We start from the raw sequence: 26,862 nt of genomic DNA on the forward strand, positions 1-26,862 counted from the left end.
TGAACCAAATTCCCATGGTCTGAGCAAAAGATAGGTCAAGCCCTCAGATTATCTTACACAGATGCCAACACCCGAGGAGAGGACACTCTGCTGGAATCTTTGGAAAATCCAAAGAAATAATTTCCAGAACCAAATGATCTTTGCTGGCCTTAAGAAGAGAAGGGAAGGACAGACTTGATAGCATATCTCAAAAAAACCCACTAATAAGTAGTAGTTGGCCACTGTCTTATTTATATAAAACAGGAATTGTCACGATGTTTTTAATGTGCACTATATTTTAATTCTCATATACCAGACTTCATATTGTGAATGGCTCACAGAATATTTTTGTTGGACAGTCCTGATTTACATAAGCTTGCCTCGTGTGATTAAATAAATGATTTGGTTTATTGACATTTTGATCATAATTCCCAGTTTAGTTAATGCTCTCACTGTTTCCCCTTCTAAAGATGCAATTGAACTTAACTAATAATGCTCAACTTTTCTCAAAAAATGTTGACTGTCATCTCAAAACCTGTTGGGGGATTGGATTTATATTTAATTACTGGCAAAATTTCTTTACGGTCTCATCGCTTCTCAGCCTTATGGCTAAGATCAAGTGTAGCAACTTTACTGTCTCAGAACAGACCAAGACTGACTTGTGTGCTGATTCGTGTTGTTTAGCCTGTTAAAAGAAAAAGCTGAATATAAGTAGCAGCGTCTAGTTCATATTTCCAATCTTAGCTATGTCAATCTCATTAGAATTCCTGTATCTAAATGCTGAATTTTACTTATTTAAAAGCATTTTAGTGCAGTTTATGTATATCAAGTAAAGAATATTTAACATTTCCGACATTTTATATGTGATCTTTATATCACATATAAAGGTGCTTTGAAAGTCATCGTGACCATGTAGAGTAACAAGTTAAATTCCACTTTTGAATTCTTTACTATCTTAAACTCAGTTATAATTCAAGATTGTCAAGATTGTCTATACATAACTATTTGGAAACTCATAAGTCTATTTGTGTTTAGTAATGGTGCCTTGGCCAACTCGTTAGAAGGAATAAAATAGAGGAGATACACTGTCAGCACAAACTTCTAAATTATGAGATTACAGGATTTAAGGTAGTTACAAACAAAATTGCAGACCAAAGAAAAAGCATACAAATTAATAGACTTTCTCCCTTTAAGATATTAATTCATCACAGTCTGGAACAATAAGTACTGAAGCTGGCTTAAAATTCTAGTTCATAAAAATATTACTTGCAGGAAAAAATTAATCCTATTAGAAAAATATAAGATATAAACAGGAAGACTTATATAGATATGATTAGCTATTTCTGTGCCTGTCTTTCATAAATTGTCAATTCTTCAAAGTCACTGTTAATGGCAATTCCAAATCAGGGATTCAAGCAGAAACAACAGGAAAAAGGACAATAAAGAATGGCACAGAAGGGAAACACTCAGCAAGTATCCCTGTTTCAGAAACTACTAGAGAAAAGGTTACTCAATTTCTGGGTTCATGTACATAAAAACTTTAAGGGCCTAGTAACTCCATGTAATGTGGTCTAATAAAAACTCAAATACCAAACAGTGGTGTTTAAAAAAAAATCACATAGAAAAGTTCTGGAGTTACTTAGATTTAGCTTTACTTTAGATTTCATTGGCAGCTGCCTCCTACTTCATCTGAGGACAATTTGATTTATAGGCCTAGAAAAAAATCTCTCAATTTGCAACTGTGTAAAATTATTTCTAAATTTTTTTCTACTTTATGAGCATCTTGAAAGTTGTGATCCAGTGACCTAGAGTGTCTATACTCACATTGCAAAAGTATTTAATTTATTATTTAAATTTTATTTACCCAACTTTCCCCTTTACAATGTTACAATAATAGTATCTGTGAATCTGCAAAGGATTTTGTGCTTGAATCAGAATAACAGAAATGCATCCAACAACCTTATCTAAACTGACAGGTGCCAAAGAAATAAATGAAGGCAGAAACTCTGTCTTCATTATGATAGGTGTGTGACTTGATCTTGGTGTCCGGACTTGCACCACCATTCATTGTTCTCCTGGTTGAGTGTTCACTTCTCTTTGTATGAGAGTTTATAAATAATTTTGGTCTATTTAAAGAAGCAAGTCTTGGCTACTAGCGTGATTTTAGTCTATACATTTTGTTCCACTCACTGATAATCTCTACACTCAGGATTTTGTGTTCTTTCATACATATTTGGAAAAGCTCATTGAATATCCAGTGGTTTTTCTTTTGCACATGACCACCTCTTTGCATATTTCAACAACCCTGGAAAACATTTAAAAGGATGTAACTACTAGCACTAAGTCATTTTAATACAGTGAAGATTTTAAGGAATATAAAGATTGGAGAGGAATTGAACTCATGTACCTCACAGAGCTATCTCGTGCATTTTTGTGTGACCATGCATTTGTAGCCTTTTATTGTGAATTTTGAATCCCAGGACTCACTTTTTAAAAGACATTAAATAATGCATCAAACATAAGATTTTGTTATTTTTAAATTAAGTTAAATAAAAAAACGTTTATTCTCTTGGATATTTGCAAGCATTCCCCCTGGAGCTGAAACATAATGCGTTTATAACTGCATTTTCAAAAAGGTCATTAGTGACTGTGTAGACATGAATACTTCATTGGGTCATAAATCTTGATGGATTTATTAGGTTATAGGACCTTAATCACTTCACACTTGTTTGAAAATCTAATAAATTAGAGTGTGCTTGATATCTGTTTAAAGGTTAATGAAATCTAACTCTGTTATGGGTTGAACAGATTAAGATAGTGAATGTGAATCACTAAGCATATTACTTGGTACATAATTGAAAAATATATATTTATATATATATATATATATATATATATAAATGTTTCTCTTACCATCCTCATCGTGAAACTACGAGAAAAGTGTCCAAATGCCCCTCCTAACTTGGGTACAATAAAGGATGATGTTCAGGATGTCAGGATAGAGGAGAGACAAGGAGAGCAATCAGTTTCAGTGATGATGCATTGGGAAGTAATCAGATAGGGTCAACAAAGCATAAAGGATCAAAAGGAAGACATTTCACTAAGTCTAGGAAATTGTATCCTGAATATGTGTATTCTTCAAACTGCATATCTGGAAAATAGAATTAGGAGGGTTTTTGAAAGGACCTGTAGCCTTGGCTGTGTATAAACTGGAAAATCTTACGGGAACGTAGTCAATATGAGCTGGAAGTGAGGGATGAATAGATGGACTTGAGTGGTAATGTAACAGAGGTGAAATAACACATCTTTCCCAGCTCCAGCTGTCTGAGATATTTTGTACCACCCCAAAATACAAGTGTAGGAACTTATTTTTGCTCCACACAATGACAGCCCAAAGACCTTTTAGTCTGCATGGAGAAGTGTTCGTAATCCCATTGGCAAAATGAATGTTTTGGTATAAGTGTTCTTGGAGATTCTGTAACCTATTGATTCCATGATAGAAAACCTGGAGAATTTGCCAGGTGAGCTCTTGCCAGGCTAGGTGATGGGCCCACTCGAGTGGTAGCTGGGCACTTGGCAGGTGAGGTTGCCATGTACAGGCTAGAGAAGACCCAGTGTGTGAGCCAGAGAGACTACCCAGAATAGTTGCCTACGAGTCAGGATTTGAGTTGGCTTTTTGGAATGATACAGCAACTAGGTACACAAATACATTCTTCATGGTACTTCTTGTCCTGGTTTATATGCCCTGATACTGTATGGCCCTGATACTGTATGCCCTGTAAAAATATTACAATATCCCTATCCATTAAACTTCTTTTTCCCTCTGGCCTTCCCAATCCTCTTAAAGTGCTCAAGTACACACACAGACACACACACACACATCCTTTTTCTACTTTTTCATAGTAAGCTTTAATTGTCATAGCTCAAGATTCACTGGAAAGCCTCCCAGCTTCTGTTAGGTTCAAGAAATTATAATAGTTATCAAGGCAGCAAGTTAGAATAAGCACATTCTGAAATGTACACTATCCAAATGGCAATGATTTCAAAAGTTTCAAAACTGACAAACATATAGCTGCTTATGAAAATAAGAAAAGAGCTATTTCCTGAAAGAAAATAACCAAAGGGATTATTTAATAATTGTCAGGAACTAAAACCATTTCATGTGAGGAAAGAAGGCATTGGCATCAGTCAAAGCATACAGTGCAGGATCTCTCCAATCTCTGTGGCTGTAGATTCAGCTAACACTACCTTTCAGGAGCACAGGGTAGAAAATTGAGAGAACATTGAGAAAATTGAGAGGTAGAACACCGAGAGAACTAACCTTAAATGCATTCATTGAAAACAAGAAAGAATGAAAATATGTACAAGTGTTCAACTCTGAAATCTATAAATAGGACAGCGCAATAAACAAAAAAATCAGCCAAAACAAATATCAAAGAGAAAATGAACTAACTGGGGGAAAAACCAATCTGGTGGTGGTGTGGGGTAGCAGGTCAAGCCACTGCTTGGGACACTTGCATACCATATCAGAGTGCCTGGGATTAAGTCCCGTTTTTGCTTCTGATCTAGCTTCCTGCTAACATGCCTAAGATGCAGAAAATGATGGCCCAAGTGTTTAAGTTCTTGCCCAACTGTGGGAGTCTTGGATGAAGTCCCTAGCTCCTAGCTTCAATCTGGCCCAGCTCTGACTATGTAGTGATTTGAGGAGTGAATCGATAGAAGATTCTCTCTCTCTCTCTCTCTCTCTCTCTCTCTCTCTCTCTCTCCTCCTTTCAAATTAATAAAAACAAATCTGATCAACAAATCAAAATCTGTTGCTTAAAAAAGACAAAATAGAAAAGATCTTGAGGTTAGTCATGAAAATGAAAGATATAGGAAAAATACATAATATTAATATTAAGAAATAACTCTTCCTTTTCCATATTTTTTCTTTCTTCCTCTTCTTTTCTTTCTTTCTTGAGCAATTCAAACCTCAAGCCATTAGCTGGGGTTGAGCAAGGTAGATATATACACAGGATGGTTATTGGAGGCTCATCATAAAATGTCAGAGACCAAACTGGGTGTACAGGATGTCCCCATGGGAAAGGCAGGCTGATAATAGCCTACAAAAGACTGAACAATGAGGGAAGTTTCCACAAGAAGAGTCACCTCAAAAAGAAATTTGAGGGGCCAGCATTGTGGCAGAGCAGGGTAAACTGCCATCTGTAGTGCAGGCATCCCAAGTAGGCACTGGTTCAAGTCCTGGCTGCTCCACTTCCAATCTAGTTCCCAGCTAATGTGCCTGGGAAAGCAGTGGAAGGGACCCAAGTACTTGGGCCCCTTCACCCGCTTGGGAAACATGGAAGAACCTCCTGGCTCCTGGCTTCAGATCTGTTCAGCTCCAGCCACTGTATCCATTTGGGGAATGGACCAGCAGATGGAAGACCTTTCTTTCATTCTCTCCTGCACTCTCTCTAACTCTACCTTTCAAATAAATAAATAAATAAATCTTTAAAAAAATGGAAAGCTTGCACAGTTTTTTTTTTCCATAATACACATTTTCCACTAACATTTTTGATCCATTGTGGCTTTATTTTCACTTATGTAATGTGTTTTCAATTTAAGATAAACAAATAGTTACATAAGAAAAATAATACAACTTTAGGAAACATCTTAACAATTAATTAAACATCTTATTAAAAATTTTATATTTTGTTGACTTTGTATGTTCATTGGCAATAAAAAGAATATGTGCATTATATTGAAAATTCCCATTCATTTGTGTCTGACTTCAATAAAATTTACTGTTTTCTTGGTGAGGTTCTTCCACTTTTGTTATTTTTAGTCTCAACTATCTTGTAATTTTCAAAACGAATTTGAATGATATGTTTTATCTCCTTTTTCTTATTGATCATTGCTGTTATTTAGAAATATGGCCAAGGGCCAGCTTTGTGACACAGTGGATTAAGTCACTGCTTATGACACTGGTATCCCTTATCGAAGTACCAGGTTGAGTCCGGGCTACTCTGCTTCATATCCAGTTTCCTGCTGATGTGCCCAGGCAAGCAGCAGAAGATGGCTCAAGTACTTGGATCCTTGGCACCCACTGGGAGATTCAGATGGAGCACCTAGCTCCTGCTTTTGTCCTGGGTCCCAGATGTTGTTGGCACTTGGAGAGTAAACAAACAGATGAAAAATTCTCTCTCTTTTCCTCTCTCTCTCTCTCTGATTCTCAAGCTCTCTCCTCCTTCCCCCTCCCTCTCTTTCTTTCCCCTTCTTTCTATCATTTTGCCTTTCAAATAAATATTGAAATTGTTAGTATATAGAAATGCTACAGGTTTGCAGTTGCTGTTTTTTTGATCCTGCCACATTACTTAATTTGCATATTAGCTCTAGCACTATTTTGGTAGAGAGTTTAGTATTTCCTATAATAAGAATATGTCATTTGTGGAGACAGTTTAACTTCTTTCTTTCTAATTTGGATGTCTTGTATTTCTTTCTCTTGCCTAACTACTCTGAAGCAATAGTAATTTTAAGACTGGAGGGCAGGTGTGTGGTGCAGCAGGTTAAGCTGCCAACTTGTGAAGCCCACAGCCCACATCAAACTTCATGGCTTAAGATCCGGCTACTCTGCTTCCAATTAATCTTCACGCTAATACATCCTGAGAGGCAGCAGATAATGGCTCAAGTGCATGTTCTCCTTCCTCTCACCTGGGAGAGCCAGATGAAGTTTCAGTCTGGCTGAGCCCTCACTGTTGCAGGCATTTGGGGAGTAAACTAGAAAATGGAAGATATTATTCTCTCTCTCTCTCTCTCACACACACACACACACACAAATTTTTCCTTTCAAGTACATGAAAATAGATAAATAAAATCTTTCAAAGAGTGAAAATGACCCACAAATAGATGAATAGATAAATGTAATTTAAAATAGCCCCAATATAGAGGGAAATATATATAGAGTATAACTTTACAACAGACATCATAGATCAATAGGGGAGAATTTGCACAACTGAACAAATAATGCTGAAACAATTATCTCTGTGGGAAAAATAAAATCAGAAAAATAAAACTGAAATATAAGTACAAAATAAATCCCTGATAGTTAAAGCCACAGATGTGGAAGAAAAATGAACTATTTGATTCAGGAAAAAATTTGTAACTTTATGACCTTGGGTTAGAAAGATTAATTAAATTTGTTCTGTATAAGAAAAAATAGAAAAGTACTGACAAATGGGCTATATCAGAATTTTAAACTTCTGCTTAATCAGAAATAGAATACACAAAGATGAGACAAGGAGCATATGAGTAGAAGAATATATGAAACAGAGAAGTGGTTTTAAAAGATATGACACCAAAAGAACTCTTACATTCAAAATGACACAAATATAATTGAGTAGAAAACATGAAAAATCTATAAAGAGGCAATTCACAAAATTCATATAACCAGCAAAAACATAAAAAGATAATAGATTTTTACCAATTATTAGGAAAGAACAAATGAAAAGAATGTTGCATCATTTTTCATCCTTTAGTTGCTCAACATTTTAAGATCTAACAGTACTACATTGTTGAGAAAACAAAAACTAATCAAAATGAACCTGATATAAATGACTAACAGAAAATCATTACAACAATTGTGGAGGGCAATTTGATTGCAACTGTTAAATGTGAAAATATACATACCTATTTCTCAAGATTCAACTTCCAGGATTTTTTTAATTAGTTTTAACAGACTCAATGTGCTTTGTAGATGCAATTCTTTTGTTTTTTGTTTTTTGTTTTTTGTTTTTTGTTTTTTCCCATAGGCAGAGTTAGTGAGAGACAGAGAGAGACAGAGAGAGACAGAGAGAAAGGTCTTCCTTCCATTGGTTCACGCCCTAAATGGCCACTACGGCCAGCACTGCGCCAATCCGAAGCCAGGAGCCAGGTGATTCCTCCTGGTCTCCCATGCAGGTGCAGGGTCCCAAGCACTTGGGCCATCCTCCACTGCCTTCCTGGGCCACAGCAGAGAGCTGCACTGGAAGAGGAGCAACTGGGACAGCATCCGGCTCCCCAACCGGGACTAGAACCAGGGGTGACAGCGCCGCAGGCAGAGGATTAGCCTAGTGAGCCACGGTGCCGGCCAACTTCCAGGATTTAAGGTTAAATAAATACACGTGGGTAAGGAGACGTAAAATGAATATATTGCAGTATTTTTCATAACAGGAGAAAAGAAAGTAACCACATGATTAAGCAGAGGAATGACTAAATGAGCAAATGAAATGAAATATTATCTGTTATTATGCAATAGTTATAAGAATGAAGTGTTTTCTCTGGCTGTATGTACCTGGGAATGTGAGTGGATCAAAATTCAAAAATAATGCTAATAATGGAGATTATCCCTCCTTGGAGATTGAGTCAATGTAGATCATGATAGAGATCAAAGGCAAGTAAGAGTTCATTTCTACCAATGACGTTCTAATGTTTAGAAAAACTATTTATGTTTATAAATAATTGTGTCATTTTTTTAAACATGAGAAAAAGACCAGAAGCAGATGGGGACAGATGTTAATCCTGGTTAATTCCAACTGGTAGGTAAGAAGGAAGTTTTCATCTCTGATTTCAATATATATTAAATTTTCCAGTAAAAATGAAATTATAAAGTTTGGAAACATGTAATTATTATAATTAATTGGTTTCATATAATTTTATAAATTCTTTTATTTTCTGTGAAACTAAAAATTCTCTGAAGTTCTGCTACTCAACAGGGAGTTTAAATTATTAAGCGATTTCATTTACTGTAATTCTTTCTTTCTGGTATATGATACCACCAAAGAAGTTCACTTTTAGCAACAGTGTTACTGTTCAAATAGGCTGCATTTCAGATGAATTATAAGAATGAAAATTGGAGGTGATTATTGGGGCACAGCAGGTTAGACCCTCATTTGAGATTTCCACATTCCATATCATAGTACAAGTTCAAGTCCTGGCTACTCTGCACTTCTGACCCAGTTCCCTGCTAATGCACCTGGAAGGCCACAGATGATGGCTCAAGTACTTGAGTCCCTACCACCCACTCATGTGGGAGACCCAGGAGTTGCTGACTCTTGGCTTTAGCCTGGCCCAGCCCCAACTGCTGCATTCACCTGGGGAATGAACTAGTGGATGGAAGATTCTCTCTCTCTCTGGCTCCCTCTCTCATTCACTCTGCGTTTCAAATAAATAAATCTTTTTTTTAAAAAAGGATGAAAAATAATTTTTAATTATTGCTAGTAAAGATATGCCATCAGCTATTGCAAAAAAACATAGTATTTCCAAGACAGTTGGGGGAAGAATAGAGACAATTATGTATTAAATGTACTCTGTATAGAAAAGTAAATTGAAGTAGCAAAGATAAGGGCAGCCTGTGTCCCAAAGTGTCTTTACTGCATTTTTAGCACATGCCTGGCACTTGAGTACTTAATACATTAAATCTTTGTGTAGTCTAATGCCCGTTTTGCCCTTGCTTTCTGGTTTTGAAAGAAGAGTGATAAATTAATTGTGAGACCAGCAAAGCCTCTTAAGTAAGGACTTTGCCAAACTTGAGGAATCCAAGTGTAAATCCATCTCAGGGTGCCATGACAGTTGAGAATAATCCAGAGCCCTGCTCAGACTCTTAGTGATTTTTGCCTGAGATTTGAAAGCTAAAGTCCTGAATTCTGAGCTCCTTGATTGTTGACAAAGAACGCAGTGTCTCCAAGAAGGAAGTTCTCATATGGGCGTACTGGGGGCTCCAAGTACTGAAAATACTGCATGTGACCTGTATGTTTTAGTATTATTCATGATATACAAAACAACCCGAAACTGAAAGTTCTGGTCAGCAACTAGGGAAATCTTTGGAAAGCTGATATCCAGGAAACCAAGTAAACTGAGTGGAGGCTGGAAGTTGTGATTTGTCAGGTGCTGAAATTCACTGGTCCACATTTTGGACAAAGCAAAATTATTGGTGTTAATAAGTAAGTTTAGCGATACTATAAGACGAATGATGTGTATGTAAAAAACCAATTGTATTGGAAGCACTTCCAGAAGAATAAATATCTCCAAAATATCTGATGTTCTTGAAAAGCAATGAACGTGTTGGGAGAATGCAGGTAGCTAGGAGAAGAGCTGAGGCCTGACAGCTTCAGCTGAACTGAAGCTGGACAACTCCCTGCTGACCCTGGTGACTGACAGTTCCAGGTGATTCTGGGTTTGACAGCCCTGGCCTACCAGATGTGGAACAGCCATGACTGATCTATATGACACCCTGGTTCAGCCCACCTGTCAACTCCACGTCTGTGCACCAGCAAGCCCTTGTTCCTTTCTGAGTAGCAGAAATTGCCAAATTCCACAATGCTGTGAACTTGGAATCCAACATGACGCAGGATGTGTTTTCCCTTCCCTGTGACCTTTACAAAATTATAATGTCATTATAATATAATTATCATGGGGAACAATTCCACTGTGTACCTGACACCATGGCACGTCTGATATTTTCTAAAAAGGATACAGAAATGAGTGGTGCTGGCGCCCTCTTTCGAGTATTCAGTTGTGGCTCTATTCTGGCCATCACTCTCTATGCCTCTGGAGTGTGTAAATTGAAGGCATAACCTTGCTAAGGAAGCTTTGTCTTGTTTGGGGCTTTTTACTTTGTGGAGGTATTTTTCAATGTTGGATGTTTTTCCTTGATGAGTTTTTCTGTTTGTTGTCCTTTTGTGTTTTTGACTGTGGTGTGCACTACTTTGTTCTTGCACTTGTACTTTCACTCTGGATAAATCCTGCTTTCCTATACAACTTTTGAATTCTTTTGTGCATGGAGGGAAGAACCTGCAATAAGCCCAGCCTGGAACTACAGAGCCTACAACAAAAACAATAGCAAATTAGAAAAATAAATTTTTTCTGACCTCCGGAAAGTAACCAATGGCTTGCAACAACTGGAAGAGTGTTTAAGAAAGCCAACCACATTTCGACAAGAACAATGAGTTTTTAGTGTTCTGAATTACTCTATTCCCATCCTCCTTTTTCCAACTTCATAGCAACCTTGAAAAGCCAGCATCCTGGCAGCCACTGGAAAAAATGGAATGGGTTTGGATCTCCCCAGTAGCTCCCCACTCCAGGAGATTGTCACTGTTAGGCCTGCTGGGAGCTCCTGAAAGTCTCCATTTTCAGAACTTCTCTTTAATTGATCTGACTCAGAGCTTGCTCTGGAAAACAACCCAATTACTAGGATGTTTGTTAAAAAAATAATTAGTAGCAATTGCTTACCATCACAGCTGCTTAAAGCAGTGATACCAATTTTAGCTTAAAAGAGTAGGGGAAAAAATCCAAGGAATGAGACTTCCATAGGGAGGTTTTAAAAGCTCTGAATCAAGAAAACCACCCACAGGTGTGGGCCCATGCCCAGGAAAACCCTTAGTAGTCCTAATCTATCATCTGTGACCTTTAGCCTATGGGAAAGAAGGAAGGAAAAGTTAAGTGTAAACCACGGTTGGAACACAAAAATCATGCCCAAAACATACAAAAAAGCCTCTTGGCAAACAGATGGAGGCTTACTGGTTCAATGCATTTTAAGGAAAACTCTGTCTAATGTTCTGCTGGCCACTAGGCTAACAGAATAGATTCTCTAGTGCTTGCTTGCTACAAGAAATACGTGTGTAATATAATCCAGGAAAGTGTTGAACAAGCATCAAAAGCAATGACAAGAACAAGCAACAACAACAACAAACACTAAGAGAGCAGAGGAAGAGGGAGTGAATCTCATTTCCAGCATTGCCATATCATTTCATTTAAAATGTCTAGGCTACACTAAAAAAACTACGATGTATGCACACAAATAGGAAAAGATGATCTCTATAAAGGAAATAGAAGCAATCACTAGAAATTGAACCTGAAGGAGCCCAGCAGTTGAACTCACTGAACCAAGTCTTAAGTGACTTACATCAGCTCTTATAAATAGGACCAACAACTAAAGGAAATCATATGTAAAGAATTAAAGGAAAAAGATGAGAATAATATCTCACCAAGGAGAGAACAAAATATTACAAATAAGCAAACACAGAAATTAGATTAGTGGTTGCCAGGAGCTAGAGAAACCATGGGAAGTGGGAGTGAATTTTCTGGATAATGAACATGTTTTAAAATTAGAGTGCTGTTGGCTACACAGCTTTATGACTATATTAAAAATCATTTGAGCTATACATTTTAAATGGAAAAATGTTATGACATACGGAATTGTACACACACACACACACACACATATATAGTTGTAATAAAAATCAATTTTATTTCTATATAGTAGCAACAATCAGAAATTGAAATTTCAGGACCTATACTACTGGGGTCAGTATTGTGGCATAGAAGGTCAAGTCACCACCTGTGACACTAACATCCCATTTGAGTGTCAACGCGTATCCTGGCTGCTCCACTTCTCATCCAGCTCCATGCTAATGGCCTGAAAAGAACACCAGAAGACCCAAGTGCTTGGGCCCCTACCACCCACTTGGGAGACTGGATGGAGTTCTGGCTCCGGCTTTGCTCAGTCCTGACCACTGTGGCCACTTAGGGAGTGAAGCAATGAATGGAAGACCGACCTCTCTCTCTCTCTCTCTCTCTCTCTCTGCCTCTGCCTGTTAGCAACTCTGCTTTTCAAAAAAGTAAATAAATCTTTAAAAAAAGAATGATCCATAAAGACAAATTAATATTTTGGATTCCATGAAAATTAAAAACTAATTTTCAAAAGACAACTTGGAGAGGATAAAAAGATTAAGTCACAGAGTGGGAGAAAATACATATTTTATTAGCTACTTGGTAAATCTACCCTCACTGCCAGCAATTAGTGGAAGCTAGGATTGAAAATCCAAAGTTGGGGCCGGCGCTGAGGCGCAGCAGGTTAAAGCCCTGACCTGAAGTGCCGGCATCCCATGTGGGTGCCGGTTCTAGTCCCGGCTGCTTCTCTTCCCATCCAGCTCTCTGCTATGGCCTGGGAAAGCAGTAGAAGACGGCCCAAGTCCTGAGACCCAGAAGAGACTCCTGGCTCTGGATTGGCACAGCTCTGGCCATTGCGGCCATTTGGGGAGTGAACCAGTGGATGGAAGACTACTCTCTCTGTCTCTAACTCTCTCTGTAACTGTCTTTCAAATAAATAAAATAAATCCTTTTAAAAAATCAAAAGTCAATGATTCCAAAACCCATGTTCCTTACTCAATTATAAATATAGTATCTAAAGTGTCATATTGCAGGCCATCTAGGTCATTAGATAATAAATGTTGAGCAGAAATAGCCATATTTTAAAAGGAGAGAGGGAGAGAGAAAGAATCTTGCTGCTTCTCTCCCCAGGGCTAGGCCAGGCTGCAGCCAGGAACTCCATCTGAGTCTTCTATAGGGGTAATAAAAACCTACGTATTTGAGTGATTTTCTGTTGCTTCACAAGTGTGCATTAGCAGGAAAGCAGATCAGAAGGGTACAGTAGCCAGGACTTGACCCAGACACCCGGGTATGGGATCCAGTCACTGTAAGCCACAGTGAAGAACTGTGTAGATGTTTGACCTCATGGAAATCAATAGCAATATCACATTTATCAGAATGAGTTTTAGCTGATATTTGGAGCACAATGATCATAATAAATTGACCTCAGTGTTTAAAGGAAGCAATATATTTATATTATCTAATGAATGCTTAAGATTATAGGTTAAATAAAATAAATTTGGGGGGTCTTATATCTCACATTAAGGCAGTCATATACTGTCCTAACGTATACATACTTCTAATGAAGTATATACACATATACATGAATACTTCTAATGAAGTATGTACATATATATACTTAAATACATAAGTATAACATATACATACTTCTAATGAAGTCGCTCTCACCAAAGCATACATATTGTATGCCTAATATATATATATATATATATGTTAGATAGTTATATATATCCTCAGGAATCTTTTTGCGTGAGCCCTGCAAGATCTTCCTTCTTGCATTTTAGCATCATGGACATATTCATCAGTGTTACTTTTTTGGAGTGCCTAACTCTCCTTTTGGATTACCCTTTAACTCCCATTTTTATTTATCAGTAAGCACAGTACTTGGAATGCTGTGAGAGTTGGGTGGATGGTTTTTTAAAATTAATTACCTGCTGTGAAACACTTGTGTACCTTTAAAATGAAACAACCAGTACTGAGAGTGTGTCTGTGCTTCCTGCTCCTTTGAACCTATGGCGACCATACAGGACTCCATTGGGTGCCTTAAAAGCATTCCTGCATTTCATGTCTGCCAGACTTGGTGTACTCCTGAGCCTGCCCTGGTTAATAAGTTTGAAAATGCTATGTGAGGCTGAGCTCCAGTTCAGTGCTCAAGATCACTTGCTCCACAGTTGGAAATATTTACTTTAAGTAGTGATTTACTTAGCTACTAATCTGATTCTGTATTCTAACCCCTAACTTTCTTATAAGGCAAAGAAAATTCTATATTTAAAAGTAGGACCTAGCAATTTGGCGCCTGAAGAGAAGAATGAATTGGGACACTGACCATACTTCATCATGTCAAAGACACTGCAGCAATGAGATACACAGCTATATTATATATCACCATCAAATTCAACCAACTATTGCCAAGTAAATGAATGATGTGCTTTTTTATTACTAAAGATTCTCATTTCAACCTTATTGAAAGAGATTTTAAGAACATTTCTAGACAAAGATTTGCTATATTTTATTCTTCTGTATAAATAAAAAGGAAAATATCAGAGAAATTGGAAAAAGAATGCTAAACTGTTCTTGTCATTCAGAATTTGATTAAACAGAATCACTTTGCAATCCAGAGCCACTGATATCCTTGGCTTTCCAACATCTGTTTTGACTGATGTCATCAAGAAGATGGTGGGCAGCATTTCTGAGAGATGGTGCATTATTTTCACTATTACTACCATACCACAGTATTAAGTCTGATTGTAGCCTCTTCTTGATCTTACCAGAATGTGTCAGTCTAAGATTTTAACATAATAATCAAGACTCATTCTTTCCTCAAATAGTCCATAAATGGTCTGTTGGCCAAATGATTAAAGGTTTTCCAGTCCTAATTCAGGAATGGCAACCAAAGGCCACACACACAGGCAGTGTCAATGTTTGCAAGATGCATTCCAGTTTCAGGGAGGTAAAATAAGGAAATAAGGTAAAATAAGGAAGCAGTGTTCACCTGTGAGTCCTGGATGGGGTCTAGCGCTACTACACCAGAATACCTGAAGCAACTGAAAGATGGCATCTCGGGCTGCTTTCTGGTGTTGTGAGAACTGGGGTGCCATTCAGAATAATGTTGCCTTGCAAAGGACAACTTTGTGTCAGCATTGAATTGTACTATAAGATTATGACTGTCTAAAATTAAGAATACATTTATGTTAAATATATTTATGTAGCTAATGTATGCTAAGTTATACATATGTAAGGAAGAAACCAATCGAATAATTTCCTATCAGATTTATTTATTTTCTTGGTATATACCTTTTTAGATCTTAAGAATCTATATATTTCATCAAATATATTTTTCTTCCTCTGTGTGCCTTAGCAAAGTGTGTTCTTGAACCAGAGGTCTCTCTTCTGTTGTTTTCCTGTTTTCTTATTTCTTCAATTATAACCCTTTCTTAGATCCTATTAAGGTTTATTTCTATCGTGTTTTTCAGACAACACTTACATGATTTTGTAAACAAGGCACTAAAATTGCTAAGTAAGGAAATTATGTAAAAAGTCCTCTTAGAACTGGTTCTTTACCCAGCCCCTGCATGATTCCAAATGCCTATGTTCATTGTCCAGCTTCAGGATCCTTGTTAAATAAGGAAAATATACCTTTTATCCCAATCTATAAACTTGGAAGTGTTTTATAAAAAAACGTTAGAGGTGATTTCTTTGCAATCCAGGTTTTGATTGTCATTGTCATTGGACCATTCTCCAAGCCTGGCTTCTCTTGTCACCATTTACTTTCCGTAGGGCTTTTTAAGTTGTCTTTACTTCTTAATATCACCTGGCACCATGGACAAGTGTGTGTCAGCAGTTCCATCACATAGCTGCAGGCTCAGAATCTGTCCTCAACATTTTATCTTTGAAGAAGACAAATCATAAGCCCATATAACATAAATTCACAGACTCAAATAAAATTGATCCACATATTGGCACATTCTCAGTCAGTGGAAACATGACACTCATGAAACATTGTCAAAACCACTGAAAGTTTTTTTAAAAGAGGGAAAGAAAAAAAGAAGTGATTTCCAAGTCCTGGGGAATGAATGTAAAACCTGTTTAACAAGCCCGACATCTAGTGGCCAGACAATATTTCTACAGTACCTAAAGGAGATCTGTTCATCAGGATGGAAGTGTTGTGTAGAAGTAGCAAGGGTACCTTTTTAATTGCCAGGGTCAGTAGGACTGGGCTAAAAGGAGAAGAATGGGAATCATGGAAGTGATTCAGAAGTTCATTATTTCTCAATTTGATTGGATACCTTAATTGGTGTTGGGTGTAGGGACTTGATTCTAGGCAATCACTTCACAAAAAAAATGGGGACAGAGAAAGAGACTGAGTTTGTGGAAATGTATATTTCTTAGTAAATGCTACAATAGCTATGTTACTTGATACTATATGGCAAGGGTTACACAAAATGCTTCAAACATTGTTATCTTCCTGTAAACCTTGTAAAATAAATATTACATTACTGATTTCCTAGAAGATGAGATGCTAAGTGACTTATTGAGATGCCCAAGTTCTTAAAGAGAAGTCAGTTCAATCAAATCACTGTCCTAGGTCTCTTGCTTTCTTAGTAGGCCATAATTGCCCGTCATACTGTTTTGTTCCTACTATTGGGCAGGCAGAGGGAAAGTAAAAGTAGTCTTTCCTCTCTGAATTGCCAAATTGTCACAGTGTCATTTACACAGAAAGATGGAAAATACGTTTTTAAAGGCCTTAATACAGAGCCCTCGGTTGTTTGTATTGTTCAGTTGGCATGTGTGTGTGACAATCCTATTAGACTGCTTGCTTCAGCAGCGCTTACGCTAAAATTGGAACAAAACAGAGAAGACGCACATAGCCCCTGGGCAAGAATGACACACAAATTCCTTTGCCCTATTTTGGTTTTGTTTGTTTCTTTTTTTCCCTTTAGAACATCAGAATTTCCACTGGAAATTAGAATTTGAAGGGTAATCAAAGAAATTTTGATTCTCTCACCATCCTCATTTTCTGGTGACAGAGCAAATTCGCAAAGTACATGTATCGCTGTCATCTGAATTATCTGCAGCCCTTCTCTCTCCCATTCCATCTTAGTTTCAATGTTCTGTGGTTGTCAAATAGACACAATGATCTAGGTGTGCTTCCAACATATGCCCAGCCCTCAGAACCTCAGAAATCTCCTCTAAGATTTTTTTTCAAGTTTGGTTGGTTTGTGTGAAATGAGCAGGGAGAGAGAATGAGCGAGAGAGAGAGACCGTCCATCTGCTAATTCATTTTCTAAATGTGTGCAACAGCCTGAGCTGAGTCAGATCAAATCCAGGACCTAAGAACTCCATCTAGGTCTCTCAAGTGGGTAGCAGGAACCCAAGCACCTGTGTTATCATCCCTTGCCTCCTAGAGTGTGCACTAGCAAGAAGCTGGATTGAAAGCTTGACAACCACAGAACAATGAAAAGCTGTATTTTGATTTTAATTACTCTCTAACTTTTAATTAAGAAGGAAAATAGGACTTAAAACAATAGGGCTCTATCCTAGGCACTTTGACCAGGAATGTAGGCCTCCCAAACAGCAGCTTAATCTGTTGCATCACAACACTTGCTCCTGCTCAAAGATCTTAAACCTAGAGATTACGGAGCCCAGGAAACTACTACAGCTAGACCTTAAGTTACTTCACCAGCTGAGTTCTGAGTCACTTTAAATGACCTATGGCACTCTTCAGTTTGTAGTTTATAATTTCTGGAAAAACTCCTCTGAATCCCCATGATATCTAAGAACCCATCTGGAGAGTCCTCCCAGATTCCTTGTCTGAGTCAGAAATCCTAGTATAAATGAGTAAGGCTTTTAGGAATAACACGACTCAAAAACAAAAACAAACAAAACAAAACAAAGAAACCCATTGAACAAATGACTTCCTGTTTGTGTGTGTGATCTCAAGGAAGGGGGTGGGTGTGGCATGCAGGAGGAGGCTGGGGGTGGATGTCCAGGAGTTCATAAAACTGGACTCTCACTTCTTACAGAAGTCGTTGGCTGTCTAAAGATGGGTCACTTGCCTTTGAAAGAAATATCAGGATACAAAGTAGACAGGACTGGGACCAGATTTTTCTCTCTTGCCCAAAGTCTGGATGTGATTTCACAACAAAGACTCACTCTGGGTGCTGGGAAGCCACCTGACTCCAGGTTGGTACCCTGTGGTCAAAGGTTGGAAATCTGTATTGAAACGGGTTAAGTAACTAGAAGCTCCAGATTTGGGAGCCTAATCTGTGATCAGAGAATAATGTTGTTTAACTGTAATTTAATACTGATTGGGGAAGTCTTCATAATCCTTCAACATGTAGAGAAACTATGGCTAGCAAGAAGTAGCAAGTTATGCTCATTTTTTCCAGCTATATGGACCTCTGCACTCCTGGAAAGTTGAGTTTCATGACATTGTAGTTAGGTTACCTGAAAGCTAAGCCTGGAGGCAATGATTCCACCAGGCTGCCAGACATGGATTCAATAGCAAGGCCACGTGGCAGCAAAAGCAACAGCATGAGAGGTGATACTGCTTCAAAGAAATGGTGATATCTAGGACTGACCATCTGGACTCAGAAATGTCCACTGGGGTTTTTCACACATAACCATAGCAACCTGGGGCTCTTAGGAGGAAGAAAGTCATTCTTACAACAAAATAACAGCTTAGATACATTGAATGAAGCAGGATTGTGGTTAGAATCCTTTATTTTGTGATTCTACCTCTCTGGACTTTCTGTGTCTATGTGCTTATTCAGAAGAGCTAGAGCAGAGAAGGTACTTTTGATTTTAATTACTGCTTAACTTTTAATTAAGAAGGGAAACGGGACTTAAAACATCAGGGCAAGAAGGTTTTCACTCTCAGAACATAATTTTCAAGGAGGGAGGGAGGAATGGAAATAGGAAATATATTTCTCTAGATGTGTTGTCTTCTTTGGCATTTTTTAAGAAATGGTTTTCATTCTCTCAAAAATGCCAAAGATTTGCCTTTATTCTTAAAGTATGCAGCCCTAACCACAACTAAATTTGTCCTCATTAATGTTGAAGAAATATACTTTGAAATACGTAAGACGAAGTGAAAAATTCCTGAGTTTTGTTTTCAATTTTATCCCCTTTAAAATGATAGCACAGTGAAATGAGATGGTCTGAGTCTTTCAGGTGGTTTACCTGCATTCTTCATATCTCCACTCAATTTTCCCTCCTTTTTACAAAGATCCTTAACACTTGCTTCTTTATGTCTCTTCATGTCTCCTTTGGTAGATTCTTAATTCTTTTCTCTGTTTTTGATTTTGACATTTAAAATATGTAGAGTCAAACAAGTTTAAAACTGATTTCTAAATTCTTCATATTTTTGTTAAGGAAAATAAATGTGTCACTGAATACATGAAAATTAGTGACTAAGCTTGAGTTGAGACTCCAATTTTCTTCATTTCATTCCTAGATGAGCCAAATCATCAAAGTTTCCTGGTTTTCACTTAAAGTGTGTATGCCAATGAACTCTCAGTTGTATAAACCCCTGGCCAATGCCCACTCTCAGCCCTATTCCCCAGTCTCAACCATTCATAGAGATATCTAACATATGCAAAATGTAAGCTCTTGACTCTCATAGGGCAACTGCTACATCATGTTTCACTGGTGACCTTTCAGGTAACAGAATTGGGCATATAAGCAATGGCTCAAGACACAGTTAATCTGAGCTTTGAAAGATGCTTTACCATTCTCCTCAAACCCCGGAAGGCGGGAGACATGTAAATTGCAACTATGAAACCATCCCTTACTTGCTTTCCTAACTTCCCTAGGAGGTTGTCATGAGACAATTTCTCATCAGCTCTTGGACTGTGATGAAACATGAGACTCTTGCCGGCCACTGTATGAATGGAGCTACAGAAACCAGTGTACTGCGGTCAAGAATGCTTCTTCAACAAGGAAGCATCTCCCATTCATGCTCACATCATCTGACCCCCCTTTGTTTTAGGTCATTATTTTGATGTATAAGAAAAAGATCACAGGAAGCTTGCCCACTGCACTTTGTCTTCTTTCCACAATCTATGTGTCTAACAAGTTGTTTGTATCTAAAAGTGATTTAATGTATTTTTACCAATAATACCAGTGAAGTCAGGTCCTAACCTTGACTGGTCTTGTGTGACCTTGACAATTTTTACCCCAGCCTAATCCCTTCTATAATCTTCTTCATCTCAATAAGCCACAACACCAGCATTCCAATCCCAACGTTTGGAGTCATCTTTGATTCCTTTCTTTCTCTCGCAGCCCACACACTTCGACATCTCCCAAATTGGCTCAGATTACAAAATATAGTCAGAATCTGACTATTTATCACCACCTGCAATACAACCCTCTGGTGCAAGCATCAGCTCCTCTCACCAGAAAAATAGCATTAGTATCTAATGGGCTCCCTGACTAACTCCTCATTCCCCTCAGTCTTTTCTGCATCCAGCAACCAGATTTCATCAAATATACCACGGCATGCGTTCTTTACCCTGTTCACAACTCTCCATCTTTCCATCCTGTCATCTAAAAGTCCATGTGTCATCTAATCTCATTTTCCACTTTTCTCTATGTCTTTTTGCCTCTCCTCAAAGTCATATTCCAGTTTCAGGATGTTGTAGTGCAGTTTCTTCTGTCTGGAACATTAACCCTCAGATAACAGCATGAGCAACCCCTTCATTCTCTTCATGCTTCTATTCAAATACTCAACGCTTTGCATTTTTTCCTGTCTCATCCTGTTTTATTTCTCCCTATGGAATCTATCAGGGATAGATATAAACATTTATCTTTTGACTGTCAATCTTTTGACTCTCAGCAGGATGTAAGATCTATGTGGCCAAAGAATTATGTTCTGTTTCCTACTCTTTTTCCAGCCTCTGAAACAGTGCCTGACACCTAGCAGGTGACCAACTAACACTACCAAGAGAATCGTTGTCACAAAAATATGAATAAATTATTCAGTGAAAAAAACAAGGGGACCCAGACACAGAAAGATCTATTTTACATTTATTCAACAAAGTTGCAGTGTTTGCCAGTGAGAGGGTGAGCATTAAATGTTATCAGCTTCATAGAGTGCAGAGAACACCATAAATAGCAGCTAATGTTATAATTGTTTTTGAAGAAATAATTAGTGAATTGTTCTAACAATGAGAACAAAAGGTTTTGTGTGACCCTTTGAACCAGTCTTCATGAGTTAAGCAGAGACTTACGGTGGAGAGTAAAAGCATTACAGGTTTGGCTGCTGAGCCAGGCTGCCTGGGGACATGCAGTGTGCAGAGAGAGTGGACATAACTGTCCTAGTTTGGGCATGAGTGAAAGTGGGAGGACAGAAAATCTAAATGGAATGCTTTGAATCTTTTATTGTCTTTGTTTTTAAGAAAATTAAGACTTGGGGATTTCTATGGTTTAAAAAAATATCACACACAAAAAATAAGGTGACTTATATCAACAGAGAATCTGTGTAGTGCACATGGTACAAGCTGTACTGAGTGAGAAAATATCTTTCTTTAATTGCATTTCTCTTGAAAATAGTGGTTTCAATTAAGAGGGAGGAAAAAATTGAAGAACTTAAGATTCAGGAAATCGGATGTTTTTAAGAAAATGAAAATATACAAAATAATTTGGTGAAATCAAACCATTACCAGATTCTTTTTTTCCAGAATAAGATTTGATTTAGTTTAATTGGCCATTAAATATATTCCTTTATAAAGGCCATCATGTTGTACTATTTGTTGAAGTTTTAGAAAAGAAATACAAATAATATTTAATCCTAAGCAAAATTGTAATATCATAATGTCATTTGAAAGTGAATACTTATAGAAACTTACTAAACATTCAAAAAACTAAACTCTATCAGAGTCTGACAGAATTTTCATTGGTAAAATAGCAGCTTCAAGAAAAAAGACTACCTGCTATCTAATTAGAAAAATACAATTAAACAATTGACATTTCCCTGAGAAACGCTTTGATTATGAAGGCAGGGAAAACAAATGATGTCACGTTAACAACAAGAAGGCAGATCCCTTTGTAAAAGATGCTACAGACATGGTTTTGCGAATAATCTGTTGCTTCCAGTGTAGATTTACAAAACATAATTGAGCTCACCAAATCTCTAGTGATTGCCTTTAGTAAACTTGCAGGGGTCATTCCTCCATTCAGTAAACCTGCTAAGCCCTCTTCTTCCCCCTTAACTGCAACCTCAGATTCTCATATGTCATGTAAGAGAATGAGGTTCATTAAAAAACATGTTATATGAAAGTTTCACACACCTTCAGAGATCCTAGAATACTTTGAGATATATTTTCACGAGGTCCCAAATATCCCACTACATCTCTTGGCAATATATTCTAATAGTTTCCAACTGTTAATTTTAGGAGCTCTTCTAAAAGATTTATGAAGATCTGGGCCTGTGAGTAAATAATTTCTTCATGTTCAGGAATTGGGAAGATAAAAGCAAAACCTTAGTAAAAACTTTCCAAATTCTACATCTTCATACACATTACTTGACTTCCCTCAAACTCAGTCTCCCTGGAACTGTTCACGTCTACCCAAAATCTTCATCATCATCATCAATGTTCTCCTCGAAACTGATCATATTTCACTTTGGAAAAGTAATGCAATTTTTGATTGCATCCTACATTGGAGGAACACGGGAAAGTAAGCCGCCTAACATTAGTTCCTTGAAGGAGCCACTTGCCCATAGCCACAATAACCATTTCAGGATTCCCTACATTGTTCTCCATAGCCATAGATATGAAAGTATTCAATCATGTCAAGTGATGTATAAATATACATAGATAAGGCTATGGAGGAGAACAATGTGGGGAATCTTGAAGTGGCTAATGTCTAATATACTCACAAGAATTGTGTTTTGTCATTGCACAGTAATTTTTAAAAAAACTAAGTGTAATTGTGCACCTAAATGCAATTAAATACCTATGGTGTGTCAAGACAACCATTGAGGTGAGTTTGGGAGACAACCTGACTCTTAGGTCTAAAGAACTAGAGGTATGCACATGAACTTGTGTGATCTGCAAGTGTGTATGTGTGTATTTGTGTGCTGCTAAGTCTTGTTGAAGGCCAAATGACTCCAACAAAACAATATTTTGATGAGTTAAGTGTAAATGAATCAGAAACATACGGATTAAATTTCCCTTAATGCACATGGATTTAAAAATTAAGGAAAAAATGCCCGGCAAAGCCAATTTTGGCTTTTGCCAAACCCAAAGCTTTGGAAAAAATAGTGGGAGATGTTCTATGATCCAACACAGAAAAACGTGGCCCACTTCCCCTCTCCCTTTTATAGAATCTTTATTTGTTCAAACACATGGTATCACAGAAGGCCAGGAAGACATGTCTATTGAAGACGACGCCTGCGTCTAAACAAGACTTTGTGAGAAAATCCCTTGTTTATTTGTGAACTTGCCAGGCATTTGCATTTATGGTGCATAATTAGTTTAGGAATCTTCTGAAAAAGTGTCACTCTTTCTCAGCCCTCAGGAGAGAAAGGGCTTCTGCCTGTGTGCTAGTGTCTGTCTGTCTCTATATCATAAATATATTTCCAAAGGATTCTCAATGGAAAGTATCTTCTTATAATCTCCTCCAGATGCTGTTCTTAGTAGGGATGATTTTTCTGACTGAGTGTCTCCTAAATCCTGCTGGGTAACTCTGCACATGGTCATGGTTAACACAAGCATGCGACGAATCCCAGATGTGGAAGTAATCAAAGTGATCTACAGATCTAAGGCAATACTCTGGGGAACAAATGAGGGATGCTGTGAGGTCAGAGCAACTAATGAGGGTCACACTGGAAGCCTGCGAGTTGTCGGGTGGAGGAGAGAGTGAGAAGAGGGTGAGGGTTGACGGATGGGAATCCTGCGTGTTTTAGAGTCAACAGTTCTACCTCAGAGAGCAGGGGTAGGTAAAAGTGGGGCAACACAAGAAACCTTTATAATTTAGTTATTTGAGTTATTTGTATGAGAGTAGATTAGGTGACTCAGACTTTGTCCCATATTTATAAAGTACTGCTGGATGTGATCATTTAATTGCAAACCACTAGACCACTATGTCAGAGACAGGTAGAGACAGACTCAAGATATACACAGAAATTTAATTTAAAATCTGCTTACACGTGGCACAGAAAGCCAGTGGAGTCATCTGGGTGGTGTGGGATGGCAGAGAGAGGGTTATAAAGGGAATACCCTAAATGCAACTGCTTGCATCACATACTGATGGAAATGCAGGGGATAATTCATGCTTGAAACGTACAAAAAGATGATAATATCACATATCTCAGAGGTTTCTATTAGTAGAAAGGGAGTAAATGTTTTACTCTAAACATTTCTTGGCAAAAAGTCTCAGAGTGGGCGACAATAAAATTGTCACAAGTTAATTATTTGACTTTATCCTTCCCAAAGAAATATGTCATGCTCTTTTATGACAGTAATGAACCATGTCATGCATTCATTTAATATAAACAATATTAGAAGGATACAAAGTAGACAAGCTTTCGCTTCAAGAATAAACAAAGGTAAACAAAATTAATTGTTTTATTTGCATCTTTCACTTTTTCTATATTTATGCAAATATACTCAAGTATAGGGTTTTCTGTAAAGAAAAATGAGCTCTACTATATATCTGATACTAGATCTTATATTATCATACTATATATAATATTGCAACTTGTGTTTCTTTCATGTAAATAGTGGAAACAAATGTGTTAACTTTTTGCATTGTTCAAGAATTATATGTTATTTATGAACACAGATGATACAAATATCTGAACTAAGTACTACAATACATAAAACAATAAAACAGTACAAATGTAATTTTTAAAAAATTTTATTTGTTTATTTATTTCAAAGTCAGAGTTACACAGAGAGAGGAGAGGCAGAGAGAGAGAAGTCTTCCATTTGACGGTTCACTCCCCAGTTGGCCACAACAGCCGGAGCTGCACCGATCCAAAGCCAGGAGCCAGGAGCTTCCTCTGGGTCTCGCACATGGGTGCAGGGGCCCAAGGACTTGGGCCAATTTCTACTACCTTCCCAGGCCATAGCAGAGAGCTGGATCAGAAATGGAGCAGCTGGGTCTTGAACCAGCGCCCATATGGGATGCCGGCGCTTCAGGCCAGGGCTTTAACCCACTGTGCCACAGTGCCGGCCCCAACAAGTGTAATTTTTAAGTTGCTGTTATATTTGGGATATTAATACGTTGTCTGATAGGTAGTTTGCAAATCTTTTTTTCCCATTCTGTTCGATGTCTCTTCACTCTATTGATCATCTCCTTTGCTGTGCAAAAGCTTCTGAGTTTGATATATAGATCCATTTGTTTGATTTTGCTTTTGTTGCCTATATTTTGTAGGTCTTATCAAGGAAGTCATTCCCTACACTAGCATCTTGGAATGTTTCCCCTACATTTTTTACAGCAACTTTGTAGTCTCAGGTGTTAAATTTAAGTCTGTGATCCATATTGAGTTGATTTTTATATATGGTGAGAGGTGTGGATCTAATTTCATTCTCTCTCTCTCTCTCTATGCATACATATATCTGTATATCTATATATGTAATACACACATATATATGTGTATCTATGTATATACATATATATGTGTATATACATAACTCTATGTGTGTGTATGTATGTGTATATTTTGCCAGCACTATTTGTTGAAGAGATTACCCTTACTCCACTGTATGATCTGAGCACTTTTGCCAAAAATCACTTGGCTGTATGTATGTGGATTAATTTCTAGGCTCTCTATTCTGTTTCATTGGTCTATGTATCGGTTTTTATGCCAATGCCATGCTATTTTGATTACTACAGCTGTGTAATATGCTTTGAAGTCAGGTATTGTGATGCCTCCAGCTTGTATTTCTTGTTCAGGATTGCTTTGGCTATTCTATTGTGATTTCATATGAATCTTAGGATTGGTTTTTCTAAATCTGTAAAGAATGTCATTAGTATTTTGATAGGGATTGCATTTAATCTGTAGATTGCTTTAGGTAGAATAGACATTCTAATGATATTGATTCTTCTAATCCATGAGCAAGGAATATCTTTCCATTTGTGTGTGTGTGTATTTTATGATTTCTTTCATCAGTGTTTAATAATAATTGTAAAGTTCTTTTGCTCCTTTGGCTAAATTTATTCCTAAATATTTGATTTTTTGTGGCTATTGTCAATGGGATTTCTTTCTTGATTGCTCTTTCTCTGAGTTCATCATTAGCATACCAAAAAGTTACTGCTTTTTGTATATTTATTTTGTAACCATCAACTTTACTGAATTGGCTTATCAATTCTAACAGCTTTTTGGTGGAGTGTTTATGTTTTTCTTTGTACAGCATCATGTCATCTGCAAACATTAAGAATTTGATTTCCTCTTTTCCAATTTTGACGCCCCTTATTTCTTTCTCCTTCCTAATTGCTCTTGCTAAAACTTCTAGTACTGTATTGAGAAGAGTAGTAAAAGTGGACATCCTTGTCTTGTTCAAGATCTGAAGGGAAATGCTTTCAGCTTCTCCCCATTCACTATGATATTGGCTGTTGGAGTGCAATACACAGCCTTTATAATTTTGAGGAATGTTTCTTCTACACCTAATTTTTGGAGGGTTTTTATCATGAAGAGGTGTTGAATCTTATCAAATGCTTTCTCTACATCTGTTGAGATGACCATATGGTTTT

At 37.4% G+C, this 26,862-nt stretch overlaps 1 protein-coding gene and 1 non-coding gene across 5 annotated transcripts in view; both read left to right on the forward strand.

The window, feature by feature from the left end:
• Positions 1-26,862, forward strand: part of RGS7 (regulator of G protein signaling 7) — a 588,090-nt gene that overhangs the window by 504,195 nt on the left and 57,033 nt on the right. The gene's annotated exons all lie outside the window — the stretch shown is intronic.
• Positions 16,976-17,078, forward strand: LOC127483616 (U6 spliceosomal RNA). The gene has a single exon (XR_007910056.2). It is a non-coding gene; the product is annotated as a U6 spliceosomal RNA (small nuclear RNA).

This window comes from Oryctolagus cuniculus, chromosome 13, assembly GCF_051225735.1.
Source record: "Oryctolagus cuniculus isolate XC-2025 breed Fujian yellow rabbit chromosome 13, ASM5122573v1, whole genome shotgun sequence".
Lineage (NCBI taxonomy): Eukaryota > Metazoa > Chordata > Mammalia > Lagomorpha > Leporidae > Oryctolagus > Oryctolagus cuniculus.